The 18497-nt window shown below is 47.7% G+C and overlaps 2 protein-coding genes across 5 annotated transcripts in view; one reads left to right on the forward strand and one right to left on the reverse strand.

The window, feature by feature from the left end:
• LOC135211013 (glutamate receptor ionotropic, delta-2-like) overlaps nucleotides 1–637 on the reverse strand; it is a 406072-nt gene extending 405435 nt beyond the window's left edge. For both annotated transcript variants that reach the window (XM_064244029.1, XM_064244028.1), the window contains exon 1: nucleotides 520–637. The gene's annotated coding sequence lies outside the window, so the exon portion shown is untranslated. The remainder of the gene's footprint in view (nucleotides 1–519) is intronic.
• Nucleotides 638–846: 209 nt separating this feature from the next.
• The window catches only part of LOC135211014 (protein spaetzle 5-like), a 956827-nt gene continuing 939176 nt past the window's right edge, over nucleotides 847–18497 (forward strand). Inside the window, exon 1 of one of the 3 annotated variants that reach the window (XM_064244036.1) lies at nucleotides 847–984. The gene's annotated coding sequence lies outside the window, so the exon portion shown is untranslated. The remainder of the gene's footprint in view (nucleotides 985–18497) is intronic. The other 2 variants (XM_064244030.1, XM_064244035.1) reach the window with 2 other exon arrangements.

The following is an 18497-nucleotide window of genomic DNA, read 5'->3' on the forward strand; positions in this document are numbered from 1 at the left end:
GCACCAAAAACCTTAGTGCAATTTGGCAGTTACTGCTGCCTACCTACTATGTGTATAGGAAAGCAGCAACGACCTAAGTGCTACAAAATTACACCAATGCTACCAAATATTGGGTGGCATTTAACCATGTCAGTAACAAAAACAATTTTATTTTTGTTGAAAATTACTAATTCCAGAGAGAGAGAGAGAGAGAGAGAGAGAGAGAGAGAGAGAGAGAGAGTTTAGGCCAAAGGTCAAGCACTGGGCCCTATGAGGTCATTCAGTGCTTAATCGGAAATTGACAGTGAAAAGGTTTGAAAGTGTTGGTAACAGGAGGAAAAACTCGCAGCTGCACTGTGAATCTAGCTAGATATTGTTAGGAGGGGTTGGAAAGTCAGATGGAAGAAAGAGAATATGAATGGAGGTACATTACAAGGAATGAAAAGGGTTGCAGCCAGGGGGCCGAAGGTCGCTATATAAATAGTTTAAACTTAATGCTAGGGAATGCGAGTATTTTGGATCACACTTTGCAATACTCACCTAGATAACAAACATCCAAAAGTTATCGAGGAAGAGGTACTAGTATCACAAACACTTATTCAAAACAATACCATACTGACGCAAACAAACAACTAGCTAGTTCAGACTCTGTCTCAGGAGACACAACGTCGTTAATCTCAAACGAGAATCCAAATTATCCGTTAATATGCCTTTTATATTTCTTTCAGCATATAATTGAAGTATCCTTACATTTCACCATTGCCATGTACTGAATTTATAGGATTAGATTAACTTAGATAAGATAATTTTATGGGATGTCGGATTCTCGTTTCATTCGTACAGCTAGCCCTAGGTTTGTGATTTCGTTACAAGAAGTGGAAATTTGTCAGTGAAGCTCTATGTGTCTCCGGAATTAATTAGGGCCGTTTTAAATTATCAACATTTTGAAGAAGACGAAGGACAGCGAATCATTGAAGTGACTACTTAGGTATTCATTGGAATTAGGTAAGAGCAGGAAAATCTCCGTAAAGCTGTTGAGCTTGTAAGCAGATCTTTGTCCATCTAGTGGCCTAGGCCTAAGACAGGTTCCAAGTTACGCTTACACTAGTCTGTATTTCGGAAAACTGAATGATTTGTGAAAAGTCGTTCTTTAGTAAGGCCATCCACCATATAGCCAGTATTTCGGATACTGCATATTTTTGTCACAGAATTTTTGGTGTATAAAACTAGGCGAAGGCAAAGTTAATCCTAAACTAGGTAAGGAGGCTTCAGATTTCAAGTGGTAGAACTATACTCTGTTTTTTTTTCATCTGTCCATCCGCCTGTGGTGTTTTTGTATGGTAACACTGCGTCCCGGGCTTTAGATAGTTACGCTAATTGTAAGTTTTAGGTAAATAAAAGGATATCTGGGTGTACATTTGTAATTGAAGTTTGTTCCGACACGGCATACAAACCTTCGGTCCTTTTACAATAGGAAGGTACTAGCGGCAGCTGGATAGGTCGTAAGCTTTCGAACAAGGGGTTCGGTAGTTAACTGCTTGTCCGACAGGCGCGCGCGCGCGACTGGTAGGTAAACAAACCACTTTTGCTTTCGGCCTGCTGGCGTGTGGACGTGTATCATCGCTCTCTGCCCGCTTTATCGTCGTTGCTTTCGCATGGTTGTGTTTTTCTTTTTCTATTTATCTAGTGAAACTGAATTGTAAGTACAATCATTTCATATTTATTTCCATTGAATTCAATTGTGAATTAAAGGATCTTGGTTTCACCACGCCCTCCGATTACCCGAGTGCCAGGATCGAAGGGCGTAAGTGCGGGAATTCATTTTCCCAGAAATGATCCTCGTATTGTGTATGCTCGGTGCCGAGGGCGGGAGAGCGCTCGCTCCGAGCGTATATTTTGGTTGGAAATGTGTAGATGAAAATCGTAAGTAAGTGCTCTTTTCATTTATATTTTTTTGACCTGTATGCTCGTTGCCGAGCGAATGCGCTCGGCACGGAAACTTATTCTGTATGGAAGTGGAATCGCAAGTACAGTATTCTTTTTCATTTTCATATATTTATTTTGATGTAGCAATACTCATTTGGATCAGTTTTCCGAGCTTACCCAGGAAATTGATCTTTTCCCTTTTTATTTGAATGAAGTGAAATCGCAAGTGCAGTTCTTTTTCATTTTCATATTTTATTGAGATTGCATTGTTTACTGGGATCAATGTTTCCGCTATTTACGGGAATTGATCCTTCCCCCTTTTTATTTGTATGAAGTGAAATCGCAAGCGCAGTATTCTTTTCATTTTCATATATATATTGATTGCATCAATTCATTATGGATCAAGGTTTCCATAAACCTTGATCCATAAAGGTAAGTAATGGATCCTTTTACCCTTGCGCTCGGTACCGAGGGCGCAAATGCGCTCGATCCGAGCCCTTATTCATGTGAAGTGAATCGTAATGCAAGATTCTTTTTCATTGTATTCTTTTTATTATTGATTGCATCATATATGGTTCAAGTTCCAATATTTATTTGTCAAGTTCCGCTCAGTCAGGGAATTGATCCTTATGCCCTTGCATTCGGGCCGATGGCACGATTGCTCTCGGGCTCTTATATTATTGTTGGGTATGGGTGCTGTGCGGGGGTGGGGAACGAGAAGCCCCCCCCAGCTCAGCTCCCACAGATGGCCCCCCTTCCCCTTGAGGTTATCGGCGTTCTTCTCCTCGCCCGATCCGTCGAGCGCGGGGGGGAGGGCGCTCGGTTGCCCGTATGTACAATTGTATTCGGGGTCTTCCACTCGTTCGGAGAGGGCTCACCCCCCCGCGCGAGGGGACTTCCCCCCACTAATCGCTACTACTGTTATTTCCGCAGGTGCTACTGCCACGAGGGTGACCTTGGTGAGAGGTCATGGGCGTCCTTCATTTGCAGGGCGTGCTAGTGGTCCAGGGGCTGCGGTTCTATGTCTGGGCCTACTGCGGTCACCATGAAGTGGTGACCACGCTCCAGGTGACGACGTCCCTCCTCACCTGGTGTTGTAATCACCTCACGTGGTAACAGTCTTGCCTACAGCCGCTGTGAAGTGCCGTTCGCCGTACCGAGAGGGGGGCGTGCCGCCGCGCTCGTGGTTGCCGCGCTGCAGCGACCACACTTCCGCTGCCCTAGAGCTCGCCCCTGGACCTGCCGCCGGTACCAGGATGTTGCTGGCTTGTGCTCACTTCCTGTGTTCCCGGTGCTGCCTGCCGTACCTGCCGATTCTGGGCTGAACTGTCCATGCAGTTTGCTGCGCTGGCTTGTCCCTGCCGTTGCTGCGCTGGCTGTCCCTAGCCGTTGCTGCGCTGGCGGTCCTACGATGCTGTGCTGGCTGTGCCATGTTCCTTCCTGAGATGCCCATACTGCTGGATGTCGTCCCTGTTCGTGGTGGTACTACCCCCAGACTTTGGTCTGTCTGTACAGGTGCGTCCGGCCCTGTAGCTTCGGCTACAGCAGCCCCTGGCTCCGCCCTGGATACAATCTTCGTTCTGTCCTGAGGAAGCTGACGAAGAAGAGGAGGAAGGTGTCGTCGTCGTCGTCTTCATCTTCTTCATCGTCGTCTGCTGCCGCCTCTTCCCCTTCGACTTCTAAGGCTTCACAGCCGAGGAAGAAGAAGGTTGCCTCCTCCCTCCTAAAGAAGTCTCCCTCGGAGCTTCTCGGGACCCGTCTCACCTGAGGCGGGCGGGACGGGAGGGTTCCTTCCGCTGGTCCTCCTGCTTCCTTCGGGAGCGGGGCCCGTCTCTTCTTCCGCAAGGAAGAAGACTACGGGGACCAGAGGAGGGTACCGGCTAACACCGGTACTTCCTCGCCTGGTGTCAGTGGTTCTGCCACTGCATCAGGGTCCGTCTCGGCCTCTCGTTCGCGGGAGTACTGAGTGTACGGTCGCCTACCAGCGACCTGCAGCCAGGAACCAGACCTCTGAGTCCGCTCAGCGTCAGGTTCACGGCACGGGGGCGGAAGACTGGTGACAGCCGCTCACGCGACTCTCACCAGACCAGCTATCACTCTCGCGGCGAACAGCTGGCTACCCGGGGACTCGTGACGGTCCACGACCGGCCACGGGCTGAGGCTGGGAAGAGGGTCCTCCCGTTCGCCGGTGCCAGCCACGGCTGGAATCAAGCGAAGCGACGTCGTGGACGTCTGCCGTGAGGACAAAGCACCGGGGTCTTCACTGTGACAGTGGAGCCTGCAGGTCGCCTTCCTGACCGGTCGCTCTCACAGAGAGCGATCGTGGGTATGGCAAACCAGCACAAGCTCTTCTGACACTCGAGATCGGGGCCGCTGTGCTCAGTCCAGCCGTTCTCCACAGCGAGACGGTTCTCGACCAGCGCCTGCAGCTCGATCGCCACCACGGGTTGACGATCGCCTGCAGCCCTCCAAGCCTGCTGGTTCTGCCAGCGAGCAACGAGGGAGCGTCAGGTCTGCCTCTCCCGTACCTTCAACCTCCTCGGGTTTACACCGGGAGGAGCGAGTATTGAGGAGTGATCGTGAGGGTTGCGCGCCCCTCACGATCCCACCACGACGCCCTACGTGCCAGGCACGGTTCTTGGACCGGCCAGGACGTATGCGCAAGTGGATGGGGAAGACCGAGAGGGCTGTCGCTGTTCCCCCTTCTTAGGAGGAAGGTTCTCGGAATATGCTCTTGTTCGAAGGGCTTAACGTTCCACTCTGCAAGATGCTGTGACTTCCGAGATCCAGAGGAACTTTGCCGAGGTTATGGCGCTGATTCGTCAGCACAACGACCTCGGGGAAGGATCGCCGCTACCCACCAGCAGAGCCACGTCTCGGCTCGAGTCGTTTTGGGGCCCCGAGAGGGAACCCAAATCGACGGTGGGTCTGCCGCGATCGGAGCTTGCCGACTGTTGAACCAGGTAGTCTCTCGTCTCCGGACAAGAAGGCTCTCTCAGTTCTGGCCGGTCGAACAAGCTACTTCACTCCTCTACTGCGACAGAGGCGTTTCTACGTGTCTTCGGGACACCGTATTTGAATACCCCTTCGGTCCTCCTGAGAGGTTTCGACCTCGACGAGGACTGGAATGAGTCGGAGGACGGTATCGGCTCTCTCCTGTCAGGTGTCGATCAGCCCCACCCAGACGACGTTCACAGTGGCGGCAGATCCTTACCTACAGTATGAGTTCGTAACCCTCCTCGGGAAAACGTTTTCTCCTGACGATACGTTTTCCCAGGCTCTGAGAGGCTGCTCCTTTTCTTCTCCAACTGCTAGTTCCGCTGGGAAGGCGAGCCAGTATCCATTCCTCCCCCATTCCCTCTCTCCTTACGGCTACGAGGGAAAGGGGAGGGATCCTACAGAGATTTCTCTGTAAGATCCCACGTTAGGGGCTGCGCTACCGGGGGGAACCTTCGGGTCCTACCTGACGTAAGCCCCGGTCGTTTGAGGAGGGATCCTGCCCCCTTTCTCGATTTCTACGGGAATCGAGAGGACCACCAGCCGATATCGTTTGACGAATTCGTGGGGTTTCGCAGAGTGCTTAGAATTCTACGGAATTTCTAGCGCACTCAGAGTGTTCGAGTTTTTTACGATCTCCAAACACTTAGGCGAGACCACGGTCCAAAGTGAGCGAGAATCCCCGATAATTGTTACGATAATCGGGAACCTCGCTTATGCTCGAATTCCTGTATTTCTAGCATTTGGAAGAAGACTGCTGCTGAAAGAAGAGTATCTCACAGTAGGCGATTAACCTGAATAGAAAAGAACGGACGGGAACTTCCAGTTTGGCTTGAACTATCGTCTTCGGTATTCTGTTCACCATTGAAGCTTTCCTTTGGGAAAGACTTCTCCTTCACTCTCTTGACTAGAGAACGAAGGCCGGTCGATCTCCAATCCTTATTCTCATTCCTCGAGGGAAAAGGAATTTAGGATGGAGGTCGTTGTACAGAACCTACAAATATACTACGTATATTACCCTCGCGACATGATTCTGGTAACAGTTGAATGTCCGTCCGGGGTAGGCGCATACCGTAGTTAACTCTACGGTTTGTGACCGAGACGAATTGTATCTAATTGAACTGCAACTCGGGGTTGCCTGCAACCTCCCAGCAGTTATCAGTTTCGATTATAGATACTTGGTATTGTCATGACAACACCAAATCAGCTTTTGTATTTACCGAAATCCGTTTCGTTTAAATATAATTGCTCGAGCGTATTTCTTTATGCTCGATGGTTCTAGTCCGAACGCATTTCCTTCGTGGAATAAGGATTAACTGGCAACTCAGGATGACGAGTCACCGAGAGCTACTGCGTATTGAACAAGCCTGATAGCGGCTCAGTATCAGCTAGGTCTCGGAGATGCACGGTCGGTTACGTCTCTCTCTCCCCTGGTTTGATTGACTACCGAACCGTATCTCTGCCCAACAATCATGGACTTAGTCTCTTGATTTAACGTGGGGATTCTCGCAATAATGAAGGACCATCTACTGCTGTGACGCTCGATTTCATCGCCTTCGACATTGCGAGAATTTTCAACAGAGATATCTCTTGACTCTTTCATCTTTCTGTTTACCGCACGGTAACAGAAGTCTGTACTAGTCAACCGCTGCATCGCACCGCGATAATGCGAATGATTTTTGCAGACATCTGAGTTTGTCTTCAAATATCTCGTATTCGTAGGTGTGCAATTATTCATTGCTCGCCCCGAATTAACAGATATGTCAGAAGACATCGCCTACTCTCCGACCTGACAGCTCTACTTCCAAATGTTCAGCCCATGAGAAGCAGTTCTTCAGGCAGTATTTCCCTGTCTTCATTACTGAAAAGCGCTCCGCTTTTATTGCAACTACGATCCTCACCGGACAGCAATGAATAGCGGTTAGCGTTCTCAGTCTTTGTAGCACAGGTTCAGAATCTTGAGAATCCTTCTCTCGGTTCAGCTGCGAAGACGTAGGTTGCATTTTCTGTACACCTTCGTCTTCAACGACACATAGTGTTGTTTCTCCTTAGCCGAGAATCAACTACTACTATGAGATATCTTGCCATCAAGGACCTCGGTCTCTAGAAGGCAATTGACTTTCGCCTGTGGGCACATGCCTTAAGAGAGTCATCACCTTGCCTTCTGGCATCGGTGACGAACAAATTATTTGTTTAGTCTCTTGGCAGAACCCTTTTAAGGCGAAGGTCACGTGACTTGCTCGGGTGCTTGGACAACTTGCCTCCTACCGAACGCAGTCAGTCGGCAGCTGTCAGAGCGCCCAAGTCTGTTACGAACTTCGCTGTGGACTTAGTTCGGTTGTTCCATAACAAATTCTTTTCTTCGTCCTAACGCTTGTCACAGTACCATACCATCGACACCCACCATTGAGTGTCGGTGTCCTATCCACTACCGAGAAGAACAACTTCGCTGCAGACGGATAGACCAGTATGGGTACAGGACATCACCGAAGTCGAGAGAGGGTTAGGTCATACGACCATTCCCTTCTTTTCCTCTGAGGTAAATTGCATGGACTTTTCCTGCGAAGTCAAGCATCCAGGGGATGGGGATTCGTGACGCTCGATTTCGTACCGAATTCGTAGCGAAGACTCTGAACCCTTCGGTTCCTGACGATCGGTTAGAGTCCTTCACAATCCCCTCCCTAATGTACTTCACCGCCTTCGATGCGAAGGAGATGCTGCTTTGTCCTGTGAAAGCGCGACCGCGCTTTCTGAAGAAACTCGACATCCCAGGATGAGTGTTGAAGACTCTTCGTCAGCACCAAGATGACCTAGAAGTACACTCCCTCGAGTTACACAAGAACTTCTCCATGGCGCAGGTACTGAAGGCAGGGGTCTGGTACAACCAGACCACCGGCACCTCCTTCTACCTTTGGATATTGCCCACAGGTCCTTGGATCGTTTTCCTTAGGACCGTGGTGGCTGCTCAACACGGTTGCTCTTAGATAACCCTAGACCCTAGGCAGGACTGAACAGCATCGAGTCCTGGTGTGACTGTAAGAATAGATAAGTGAATGAGAGAGTGACTGGCTTCTCTTCCTATCTTTTTCTCCCCCTCTACCTGTGGTAGAGGGATACGGTCATCACCTTGCTGGATAAGGACAGAAGATTGGCGGTGAGCTACTCGACAGAGCCCCATCCTATCCCTTTCACTAGGGGGGGATGGAGCGACATATCCACCACTTCCTCCATACAAGGGGGGGGAAGTGGATGCCAACAAGAGACAAACCATAACTTTATGTTGCCTCTTGCAAATAGGAACTTGTTCTTGTTTGCTGGTACGAAGAGATACGCTTGCCTCTCTCTTAGTACTTGGTCCAGAGGTCTGACCATTGATCCTGCGGTGCACACCCCGATCAATCGGACAGAGGCTTGGATCCCTCCCTCGCTCTTACGACCAGGGAGGCATTCCAAGGTTGGGCGAACACCAGTCTGTTCACAAAAGACTCAGATTCCTCCCACCAAGAAGTGAGTCTTCCTATTGTAAAAGGACCGAAGGTTTGTATGCCGTGTCGGAACAAATGACAATTTGTCCAAAATTGCATTTTTCCTAACTATACAAACCTGAGGTCCTTTTACACATAGCCCCACCTCATGCCACCCCTCACTCTGCAGTTTTTGCTTGGGCCAAAAGCAAAAGTGATTTGTTTACCTACCAGTCGCGCGCGCGCGCCTGTCGGACAAGCAGTTAACTACCGAACCCCTTGTTCGAAAGCTTACGACCTATCCAGCTGCCGCTAGTACCTTCCTATTGTAAAAGGACCTCAGGTTTGTATAGTTAGGAAAAATGCAATTTTGGACAAATTGTCATATTTTAATAATTTACTGTATGCGAATTACACCGTTAATATTCGAAATAGGATATTATTATAATCGTTGAATGTAAGCTGAATGTAACTATCTAAAGCCCGGGACGCAGTGTTACCATACAAAAACACAACAGGGGGATGGACAGATGAAAAAAAACAGAGTATAGGTAAGAACTCCGCTGTGGGTATTTCCTTGGAAATTACAATTTTCCATAGTATTTGGGTTGCTTATTAAGAATTTGCAATTATTTTGGGGGGGTCGACTGTAATTAACCCACAAGGGCCAGTACTAGGCTAAATGCTGCGAAATACATTTCACGCCCCAAACCCTAGTGGCTGTCGTATTCGCGGGACCTGTCCTAACAGCCCGTGCTGAGTTATTGCGTAGAATTACCTTTCAAATTATGACAGAATTCAGCTTGACCGCGGGGTTAATTTTCTGTTATCGCTGTGCCTACTATACCCATTCAGACACTGCAGACTAAACCTTAAGCATACTAAGTACCTACTTTTTGCAATGTCTTGCCGTTTAAGTGAACATGGGGGCATGCGCCCATGGGTAGATGGTGTGTGAATAAAGACCAGTAGGCTAATTACATTTTTGTTTTTAGTTATTTGAGTAATTCCAGGCAATAACACTGCCAGGACTGCAAGGAACGATCCACTTGGGATTGGTGGGCCATTGTGTTCCTTTTGCCGTGTTTAGTACTAGTCCTTGGATTATGATTAGGGTCGAGCCGTCCCCCCCTCCCCTCATAAGAGTAAATTCTTAATAAGCATTTCAAATACTATAGGAAACTTATTTCCAAAGAAATACCAGACCAGACGCGGAGTTATTACTTAGATCTGGTACCTAAATTTGTGCTAGCATCAGTGATATTGAGAAAATATTCAGTAGCCTATAAAATCAAATACCCTAAGATTTAGGCTACTGAAGGTTTATGAAGTTACAATGGTTATAGCTATTAGTCATAAATATTTACTAAATTAGGGCTAGATCTATATAACTATTCTGCGGCAAGTTAGACTATGGCAGTTGACGTTTTTCTATACAATTGTACCTCCTGAACGAGAATTTAAGTAATATTTTTCGGCCAGTTGTAATTAACCCGTAATTTACCTTTGAACTCTATCCTATGGTAAAGGGGACCCGATGGGAATCTGGGGTTTTGATTCAGGCAAATCACTTGGGGGAAAGCTCACTGCGGAATACTTGTATAGACTATTAATTCCAGGCAATGACTCCACATGGACTGCAAGGTACGTTCCTGTGAATGAGAAAGCCACTAGGGATTGGTGCATAAAATGTATTTTGCCATGTTTATTAGTAACCCCTGAGGGTTAACTACAGTCAATCCCCCAGAAATAACTAAGTTTTTAATAAGCAACCCAAATATTATAGGAAACTGTAATTCCCAATGCAGAGTTATATATTACCTATATCTACCCTGATATATTACAAGATATTTGGTTACAAAGGTTAACACGTTCAAGGTGAAGTACAACCTGCCCACCATTTCCCTTGCTAGACAGGAACCAGCAAACCAAGTTAGGATAGGTGGAGATGCATTCTTATGCCTATTTCCCTATATCATCTGTGGATCTCTAGTTTAGGTTGAGTGGAACATCAAGGGAAAGGCAAAGTTTTTCTTTTCAAGGAGAAACATTGCTTCAAGTTAGGTTAGTTTAGGAGAGGTTGGGTTAAGGCTCATTCATATATTTCACAAGCTTTTGTATTACCACAGAGCAAAAAATCCAAGCTTCCCACAGCAGTCCACCCATATGAGTAAGATGTAAGGATTTGGGTATTGTAAGATTGATAAGGTACTCTTTTTGTTTCAACTTAGGCCTAATTATACTTAGCTTTGGACCCACAACTTTTGACTAGGAACTGGGAGCCTAGGAATACTAAAAATAGGCCTAACCTTGAGCCTAGCTGGCCATTTAAAAGGTTATGCTAAAGTCAAAGTTTGCTGGATAGTTTAACAAATTAGCTAATAAACTATTCCTGACAATGTCCTCATTGCATATACATTACGCCTAATGTAGGGTCAACTAATATGTTTAATGATCAACATTTCTTGGACATTTATATATCATTTTATTTTAAGTTGTATAAGTTATCTGGATCTAATGCCTTGACTACAAGGCACAGATCTCAAGGTCATGAGTCTTTTTGTTAAATATTCCTCCTTATCTATCTATTACTGGTAGATAATTGTTGTTGGTATAAGAATTTTGTTCATGAAACTTACCTGTCAGATATATATATATATATATATATATATATATCTATATATATCATATATATATATATATATAGCTGTATTCTCTGAAGTCCGACAGAATTTCTAAAAACTTACGACACACGTAGTGGGAGTAGGGTGGTTAGTACCCATTCCCGCCGCTGGGAGGCGGGTATCAGGAACTATTCCCATTTTCTATCAGATTTTCTCTGTCACCAGTATTGTAAACACCTGTTTGCAATACCTCCGTCTCAGGATTTTGGAAAACTACTTGGCTATTTGAGTATCCTATTGACTTTTGGTTTTTTGACTTTGGATCGGTAGCTAGGCACACGTTGATTGTGGATTGTTTTGGATTTGGCTTGGTTTTTTCCTTTAATAAGATGTCTGGGTCTAGTTCTGCTAGCGCCAGGGTGTGTATGAAGGATGAATGTAAGGTGAGGCTACCGAAGGCTTCGGTGGACCCTCACACAGTATGCAAGAGTTGCAGGGGACAAATGTGTGCATATGATTTTCGCTGCATGGAGTGTGAAAGCTTGACTGATTCCCAATGGAAGGCGTATGAATCCTACGTTCGAAAGTTGGAGCGTGATAGGATCAAGATGCGGGGCATGACGCTTCGCTGGACGCTCGGAGGGACGCTGCATGGGACGCTCGTAGGGACGCTTCGCTGAATGCTCGTAAGGATGCCCATATGGATGCTGACACGGAAGTTCATAGACGCTCGGACGCTTTTCCCGATGCTGCTATTGACGCTTCTCTGCATCGAGCAACACCGCGTTCACCACAGGCATTAGTAGATTTGGTTTCGGATCCTGCTGCAGTGAAAGATACTGTCTCTGGTGCGCTGCCCTCTTCTTCTCGACACTGTTCTGCAATGAGACTTGGGTCTAAAGGTCTTTTGCCCCTTCCTTCGGTGGTGCATTCTGGTAAGGAAGAAGGGGAGTTAAGCTGTTCTTCTGAGGATGTTGATGAAGAGCAACCTTCTACGTCTGCTTCGTCAGATTATCAAGTCCTGGCTCACCTTCTCCGTGACTCGTTTGGCGATACCTTTCTGCCCTCTGCTCCTCCTTCTCCTCCCTCGCAATTTTCGTCTTCGAAAGCTACCAAGACGTCTGGATTTGTCAAGATGAAGACATCCCTGTCTACCAAGAGAGCTTTCTGTAAAGTCAACACTTGGATGGAGTCAAAGAAAGCGCAAGGGAGGAGCACCTTCACCCTGCCTCCGTCTAGACTTAGCGGTAAGGCAGGGATGTGGTACGAAACAGGTGAAGAAGTGGGCCTGAAGGTTCCTGCATCGGCTCAAGGGGATTTTCCCAGCATAGTGGGTGCTCCTAGAAGGTCACTCCTTGCTTCGACAAAAGTGTCATGGACGACTTCAGAGCTTGACCATCATTTGAAGGGCCTCTTCCGTTCTTTGGAAGTCTTCAACTTCTTAGACTGGTGTTTGGGCGTACTCGACAACCAGTCTCGTAAACCAGATTCTATTAGCCTCGGGGAGCTGTCCAGTGTATTGTCATGCATGGACAAGGCCGTCAGAGATGGCTCGGAGGAGTTAGCCTCTCATTTTTTCGCAGGTGTGTTGAAAAAGAGAGCGCTATTTTGCAACTTTGCAGCTAAGTCTGTCTCTCCCTCGCAGAAGGCAGAACTGTTGTTTGCTCCCTTTTCGAGCCATCTCATCCCCCAGGCTATGGTAAAGGATCTGGCGGTCAGTTTACAAGAAAAGGCCACGCAAGATCTTTTGGCACAATCGTCACGACGTACTGCTGGCCCTTCCACGTCTTCAGGAAGTCAATCTCTTAAAAGGCAAAAGCCCTTTCGTGGAGGAACATCTGCCAGAACTTCCCTCCAAGGAAGAAGCCTTCCTAGAGGAAGAGCCCCTGCTAAGTCTAGGGGCAAGAAATGAGAGATCCGTCCTTCAGTCGCCGGTAGGAGCCAGGCTACGGTTGTTCGTGGAAACCTGGAGAGAGAGAGAGGCGGACATCTGGTCTCTCAACATCCTAGAGAAAGGATACAAGATCCCTTTCATGAAGCCGCTCCCGCTATGTACAACTCCCAGGGACTTGTCCACGTCGTATCGTCAGGAGAAGCGAAGGATATTTTTCGATCTGCTCGAGTAGATGCTCGAGAAGGGAGCAGTGGAACAGGTTTTAGACTTGGAATCACCAGGATTTTACAACAGATTGTTCCTGGTTCCAAAACAGTCGGGAGGTTGGCGGCCGGTATTGGATGTAAGTCGTCTGAACCTCTTTGTAGAGAAGCAGAGGTTCAAGATGGAGACACCTCAGTCAGTTCTTGGGGCCTTAAGACCTGGAGATTGGATGGTATCACTCGACCTTTAGGACGCTTATTTCCACGTCCCGATACATCCCCAATCAATGAAGTACCTTCGGTTCGTCCTAAAGGGGAAGGTATTTCAGTTCAGGGCTCTGTTTTGGACTGAGTACGGCCCCGTTTGTGTTCACCATCTTGATGAAGAATGTAGCGAGGTGGCTCCATCTCAACAACATCAGGATCTCTCTCTATCTGGACGACTGGCTCATACGAGCTTCTTCGCAAACCCGGTGCCTGGAGGACCTGCAAACGACTTTGACCTTAGCTACGTCCCTTGGACTTCTGGTAAACTTCGAAAAGTCACATCTGACCCCAACACAGTCCATCGTGTATCTGGGGATTCAGATGGATTCAGTGGCTTTTCGAGCTTTTCCGTCCCAGGAACGTCAGCAACAAGGCTTAGAGAAAGTATCAGCCTTTCTACGGAAGGATTCATGCTCGGTGAGGGAATGGATGAGTCTGCTGGGGACCATTTCCTCGCTGGAGAAGTTTGTTTCCCTGGGGAGGCTGCACCTCAGACCTCTTCAGTTCTTCCTGTCAGACAGCTGGACAGACAAGAACAACCTCGACATGATTTTGACCATCTCAGAAGAGGTAAAGAGCCATCTAAGATGGTGGCTCGATCCGTTGAAGCTATCAGAGGGAATTTCCCCCAAGCTTCGGAACCCCGACCTAGTGTTGTTCTCCGACGCATCTTCCACGGGATGGGGAGCAACACTAGGGGGAGGAAGTGTCAGGCACTTGGAGAGGGGATCAGGTAGCCTGGCATATATCCAGTTGGCGCTCCAGTTCTTTCAAGACAAAGTCTCCCGTCGCGTAGTCCAGGTCAACTCGGACAACACCACAGCCCTGGCATACTTAAAGAAGCAAGGTGGAACGCACTCTCGCTCCCTGTTTGCTCTAGCGAAGGAGATTCTCTTATGGGCGAAAGCAAGAGAAGTCACGATCCTCACAAGGTTCATCGCCGGAGTCGAGAACGTCCGTGTGGACCTCCTCAGTCGGCAAGGACAACTGCTGCCGACAGAGTGGACCCTCCACTAGGAGGTATGCCAGGAGCTGTGGGGTCTTTGGGAATGTCCTCTAGTGGACATTTTTGCGACATCGAGGACAACGAGACTTCCTCTCTATTGCTCCCCTGTTCTGGATCCGGGAGCAGTGGCAATAGACTCCCTGCTTTGGGATTGGACGGGCCTGGACCTCTATGCATTTCCCCCGTTCAAACTGGGAGAAGTGCTGAGAAAATTTGCAGCTTCAGAAGGGACGAGGTTAACGTTGATCGCCCCCTTTTGGCCCGCAGCAGACTGGTTCACAGAGGTAATGTCCTTCCTGTTAGACTTTCCGAGATCGCTTCCGTCGAGGAGAGATCTACTCAAACAGCCCCACTTCGAGAGGTACCACAAAAACCTCTCCGCTTTGAGTCTGACTGTGTACAGACTATCCAGAAGTTGGCCAGAGCGAGAGGTCTTTCAAAACCTGTGGCTAAAGCTATCGCCACCGCAAGGAGGCCTTCATCGATCGCTGTGTACCAATCGAAGTGGGCAGCTTTTAGGAGCTGGTGTAAGAAGAAGGGCGTTTCCTCTACCACGACCTCTGTGAGCCAGATCGCCGACTTTCTCCTTTATCTCAGACGAGATTTGAAGTTAGCAGTGTCGACAATTAAGGGCTACAGAAGCGTTTTATCTGTAGTCTTTCGCCATAGAGGACTGGATCTAGTGCATAACAAAGATCTTCACGATCTATTGAGATCTTTTGAGACCACCAAGGTGCCTCTTCCTAAGTTGCCTTCTTGGAACTTAGACGTGGTCCTTAAGTTTTTGATGTTGGGTCGCTTTGAACCTATTCACGCTGCGTCTTTTCGAGACTTGACTAGAAAGACTGTTTTCCTAACTGCTCTGGCGACGACGAAGAGAGTTAGTGAAATACAAGCAATAAGTAAGCACGTCGGCTTCAAAGGGCATAATGCTGTCTGCTCTTTGGGGATGACGTTTCTGGCAAAAAATGAAAATCCCTCCAACCCTTGGCCTAAGTCTTTCGAGATCAAGGGTATGGTGGAGATCATTGGTCAAGAGCCAGAAAGAGTCCTGTGTCCTGTGATGGCTCTAAGATCATACCTGCGGAGAACGAAGAATTGTAAAGGTTCTTCTGAGAACTTATGGTGTTCAGTCGAGAGACCAGATATGCCTATGTCCAAAAATGCTCTGGCATTCTTCTTGAGGGACACCATAAAGGAGGCGCACTCATCATGCAATGACAGTGACTTGAGGCTGTTAAAGGTGAACGCCCACGAGGTGAGGGCTATTTCGACCTCGATAGCCTTCCAGAAAAACATGGCTCTCAACGACATTTTGAGTGCCACCTTTTGGCGGAGTAACTCGGTGTTCGCCTCGCACTACCTACGGGAGGTGAGAACGACGTATGAGAACTGTTACTCTCTAGGGCCATACGTTGCTGCAGACACTATTTTGGGGGCAGGAAGTAGCACTCATCCTTTCCCATAGAAAAGGGTGGGTGAGTTTTTTAATCTTTGCATGTTTTTTGGTTGTAGGGTCGGCCGCCGAATGCGGACTTCCCTTCCGTTAGCCTTTATATGTGGGAGTTATTTTGTTAGGCTAACTTAGGTGGTGGTTTGTTCATGAAACTTACCTGTCAGATATATATATAGCTGTATTTTCTGAAGTCCGACAGAATTTTAAAAACTTCCGACACACGCAGTGGTCGGCCAGGTGGTTAGTACCCATTCCCGCCGCTGGGAGGCGGGTATCAGGAACCATTCCCATTTTCTATTCATAATTTTTCTGTCGCCGGTGCTGAAAACACCTGTTTTCAGTACCTCCGTCTTAGGATTTTGGAAACTTCATTGCCGCTAAGTATCCTAATTGTCTTTTGATTTATTTACTTGGATTTGTGGCTAGGCATACGCTATCTTAAATTGATTTGAATTTGATTCATTTTTGCTTAAAATATCTGAATCTAGTAAGGCTAGTTTCAGACGGGGTTGTCTGCAAAGATAGGGTGTGGCTACCGAAAGCTTCGGTAGATCCGCACTTGGTATGTACGAGGGGTATGGGTCTTCCTTCTTTGTTGAGATTTGTCATGTAAGGAGTGTGAGACTTTGTCTATTCCGTAAGGAAGACGTATGATTCGTATGTACGCAATTAATCAGTAAACATGTCTAATTCCGTAAGGAAGACGTATGATTCGTATGTACGCAATTAATCAGTAACAAAAGTCAGGGTAGTGAACCTGCTAACCTTCCTGTAGACTTTATTTTGCCTAACCCTGTAGTATGGCCTACTGGCTATGAATATGTCTACGAGAGGTGCTCGCTCTTCTTCATTGCTGTGAAGTGCTACTTCTGTAATTGTTACTCCTAACCCTGCAGTATTGCCTTCGGGCCCTAAGCAGTGTCTGTAGAGGAATTGCCCTTTCTCTTATACTCTTTCGATTCGTAACTTAGAATCGAAAGTGCTTGCTTTAGAGAGTAAAAGTGAAGTGCAGAAGTGCAGTGATACCCCTTGTGTAGTGGAGGGTGCGTCAGATCGGCCTCGTTTCGCCTCTAGGCCGGGACCTCTGCTTGACTCCCAGGACCCGGGGAGGGAGCATGTCGAAAGCCTAAGGAGGGTTACAAGGAACCCCCACCGATCTGGCGTGCCTTCGGCAGTTTCTGATGAAAATCCCCAGACTGCCAAAGTGCGTGCGCGTGCACGAATCCTGAAAGTTTGCTTCTCGTCCTCCGAAGCGTCCTCTCCGTGCAGGGTTGGAGCTTTCGGAAGGACTCGCGCCCTCTAAATAGAAGCTTTATAGAAGAGCACGCTTCACGTCCTCTCTCTCTCTCGTTATGCGTTTCAGTGAGAAGTAAGAAGGCGAACGTCGCCTGACTCGTGTCCGTCTTTCCACCGAGAAATACGTAAAAGAAGTCATAGTAGCAGGAAGCTTTTGAGAGCGGACGCCTGGGACGCTCGGATGGACTCCAGGCGCGCGCGGGTGCACGCCAAGCGCGCTCCGCGCGCGCCAGTGGACGCCGAGCGCGCTCCAGTGGACGCCGAGCGCGCGCCAGTGGACGCCGAGCGTGCACCAGCGCACGCCAGGTGTGTCGCCTGGCTGAACGTTTCTGTTGAACTCTTCAAGCTCTTGTTTCAGATTTGGGGCCTAAAGAATTTTTACCTCTACCTTCGGTGATACCTTCTACCTCACCTGCAAAGAATGTGAAGTAGGCAGTGCTTCGGAGGAAGCTTAAAGTGAACAGACAACTTCTTCTTCGAAACCCAGCAAGACATCGGGTTTCGTGAATTCAAGAGGTCTCTGTCAATTAATATTGCTTTTCGCATAGGTGGATGGAGTTAAGGAAGATCTCGTTTGCTCTACCGCAACCTTTGCCATTCTGCCAATAAATTTAAGTTGCCACTACCGCAGTCAAGACTTTGCGATAAGGCAGTTACGGGTTATGTAAGGCTCGATGTCCTGCACGTCAGGACTCTCGGCAACGTTCAGTAGGATTCTTGCAAAGGCACTCATCAAAAGGACGCTCTTCAGGAAAGCGCAAGACAGGACTTCCTTTGCCATACTGCCAATAATTTTAAGCTTTAGCAGGCATTAGTTGTGATACGGGAGAGGAAGCTGGTTGGAGAGTTTCTTCCTCTTCCCAGGATAATTTTCCAAGCTTTTTAGCCCATCTGAAAGGGTTTTTCAGATGATAGATTTTGTTAGTTTCTAGTCGGGACTACGCTGCCGAATTGAACATCGTCGTCCTACTTGCCGTAAGCCCAATCTCTTAACAGGATTCTTGCCCCTTCCTCGTTTGAGACGGGAATCGGAAAAATTAAATGCTCGACTCCCTGGATTACGTTTTGTCAATTCAGTGACTTTCCCCCATTGACAATATACTTTCGTTTTGTCAAGTAAGTGGGTATCCCCTCTTTGACAAAATATCTCTTTGTCCCGTAAATGGGTTAGTTCTCATGACAACATCTCATTAACTTGATATTGCGTAAGCGAATAAGCTCTTATTGACAAGATTCGGAAGAGCTCTCATTCGTCATTCGCAGACTCGTACAAGAAATAGACTTGTAGACTACGTCAATGAACGCTTATGTCCAATAACATAAGAAGCTTGAGCTGACTGCTTCGACTGCTTCGATTCTCTTAAGTTTTGTTCATGAAACTTGCC

Source organism: Macrobrachium nipponense, chromosome 4, assembly GCF_015104395.2.
Source record: "Macrobrachium nipponense isolate FS-2020 chromosome 4, ASM1510439v2, whole genome shotgun sequence".
Taxonomy (NCBI): Eukaryota; Metazoa; Arthropoda; class Malacostraca; order Decapoda; family Palaemonidae; genus Macrobrachium; species Macrobrachium nipponense.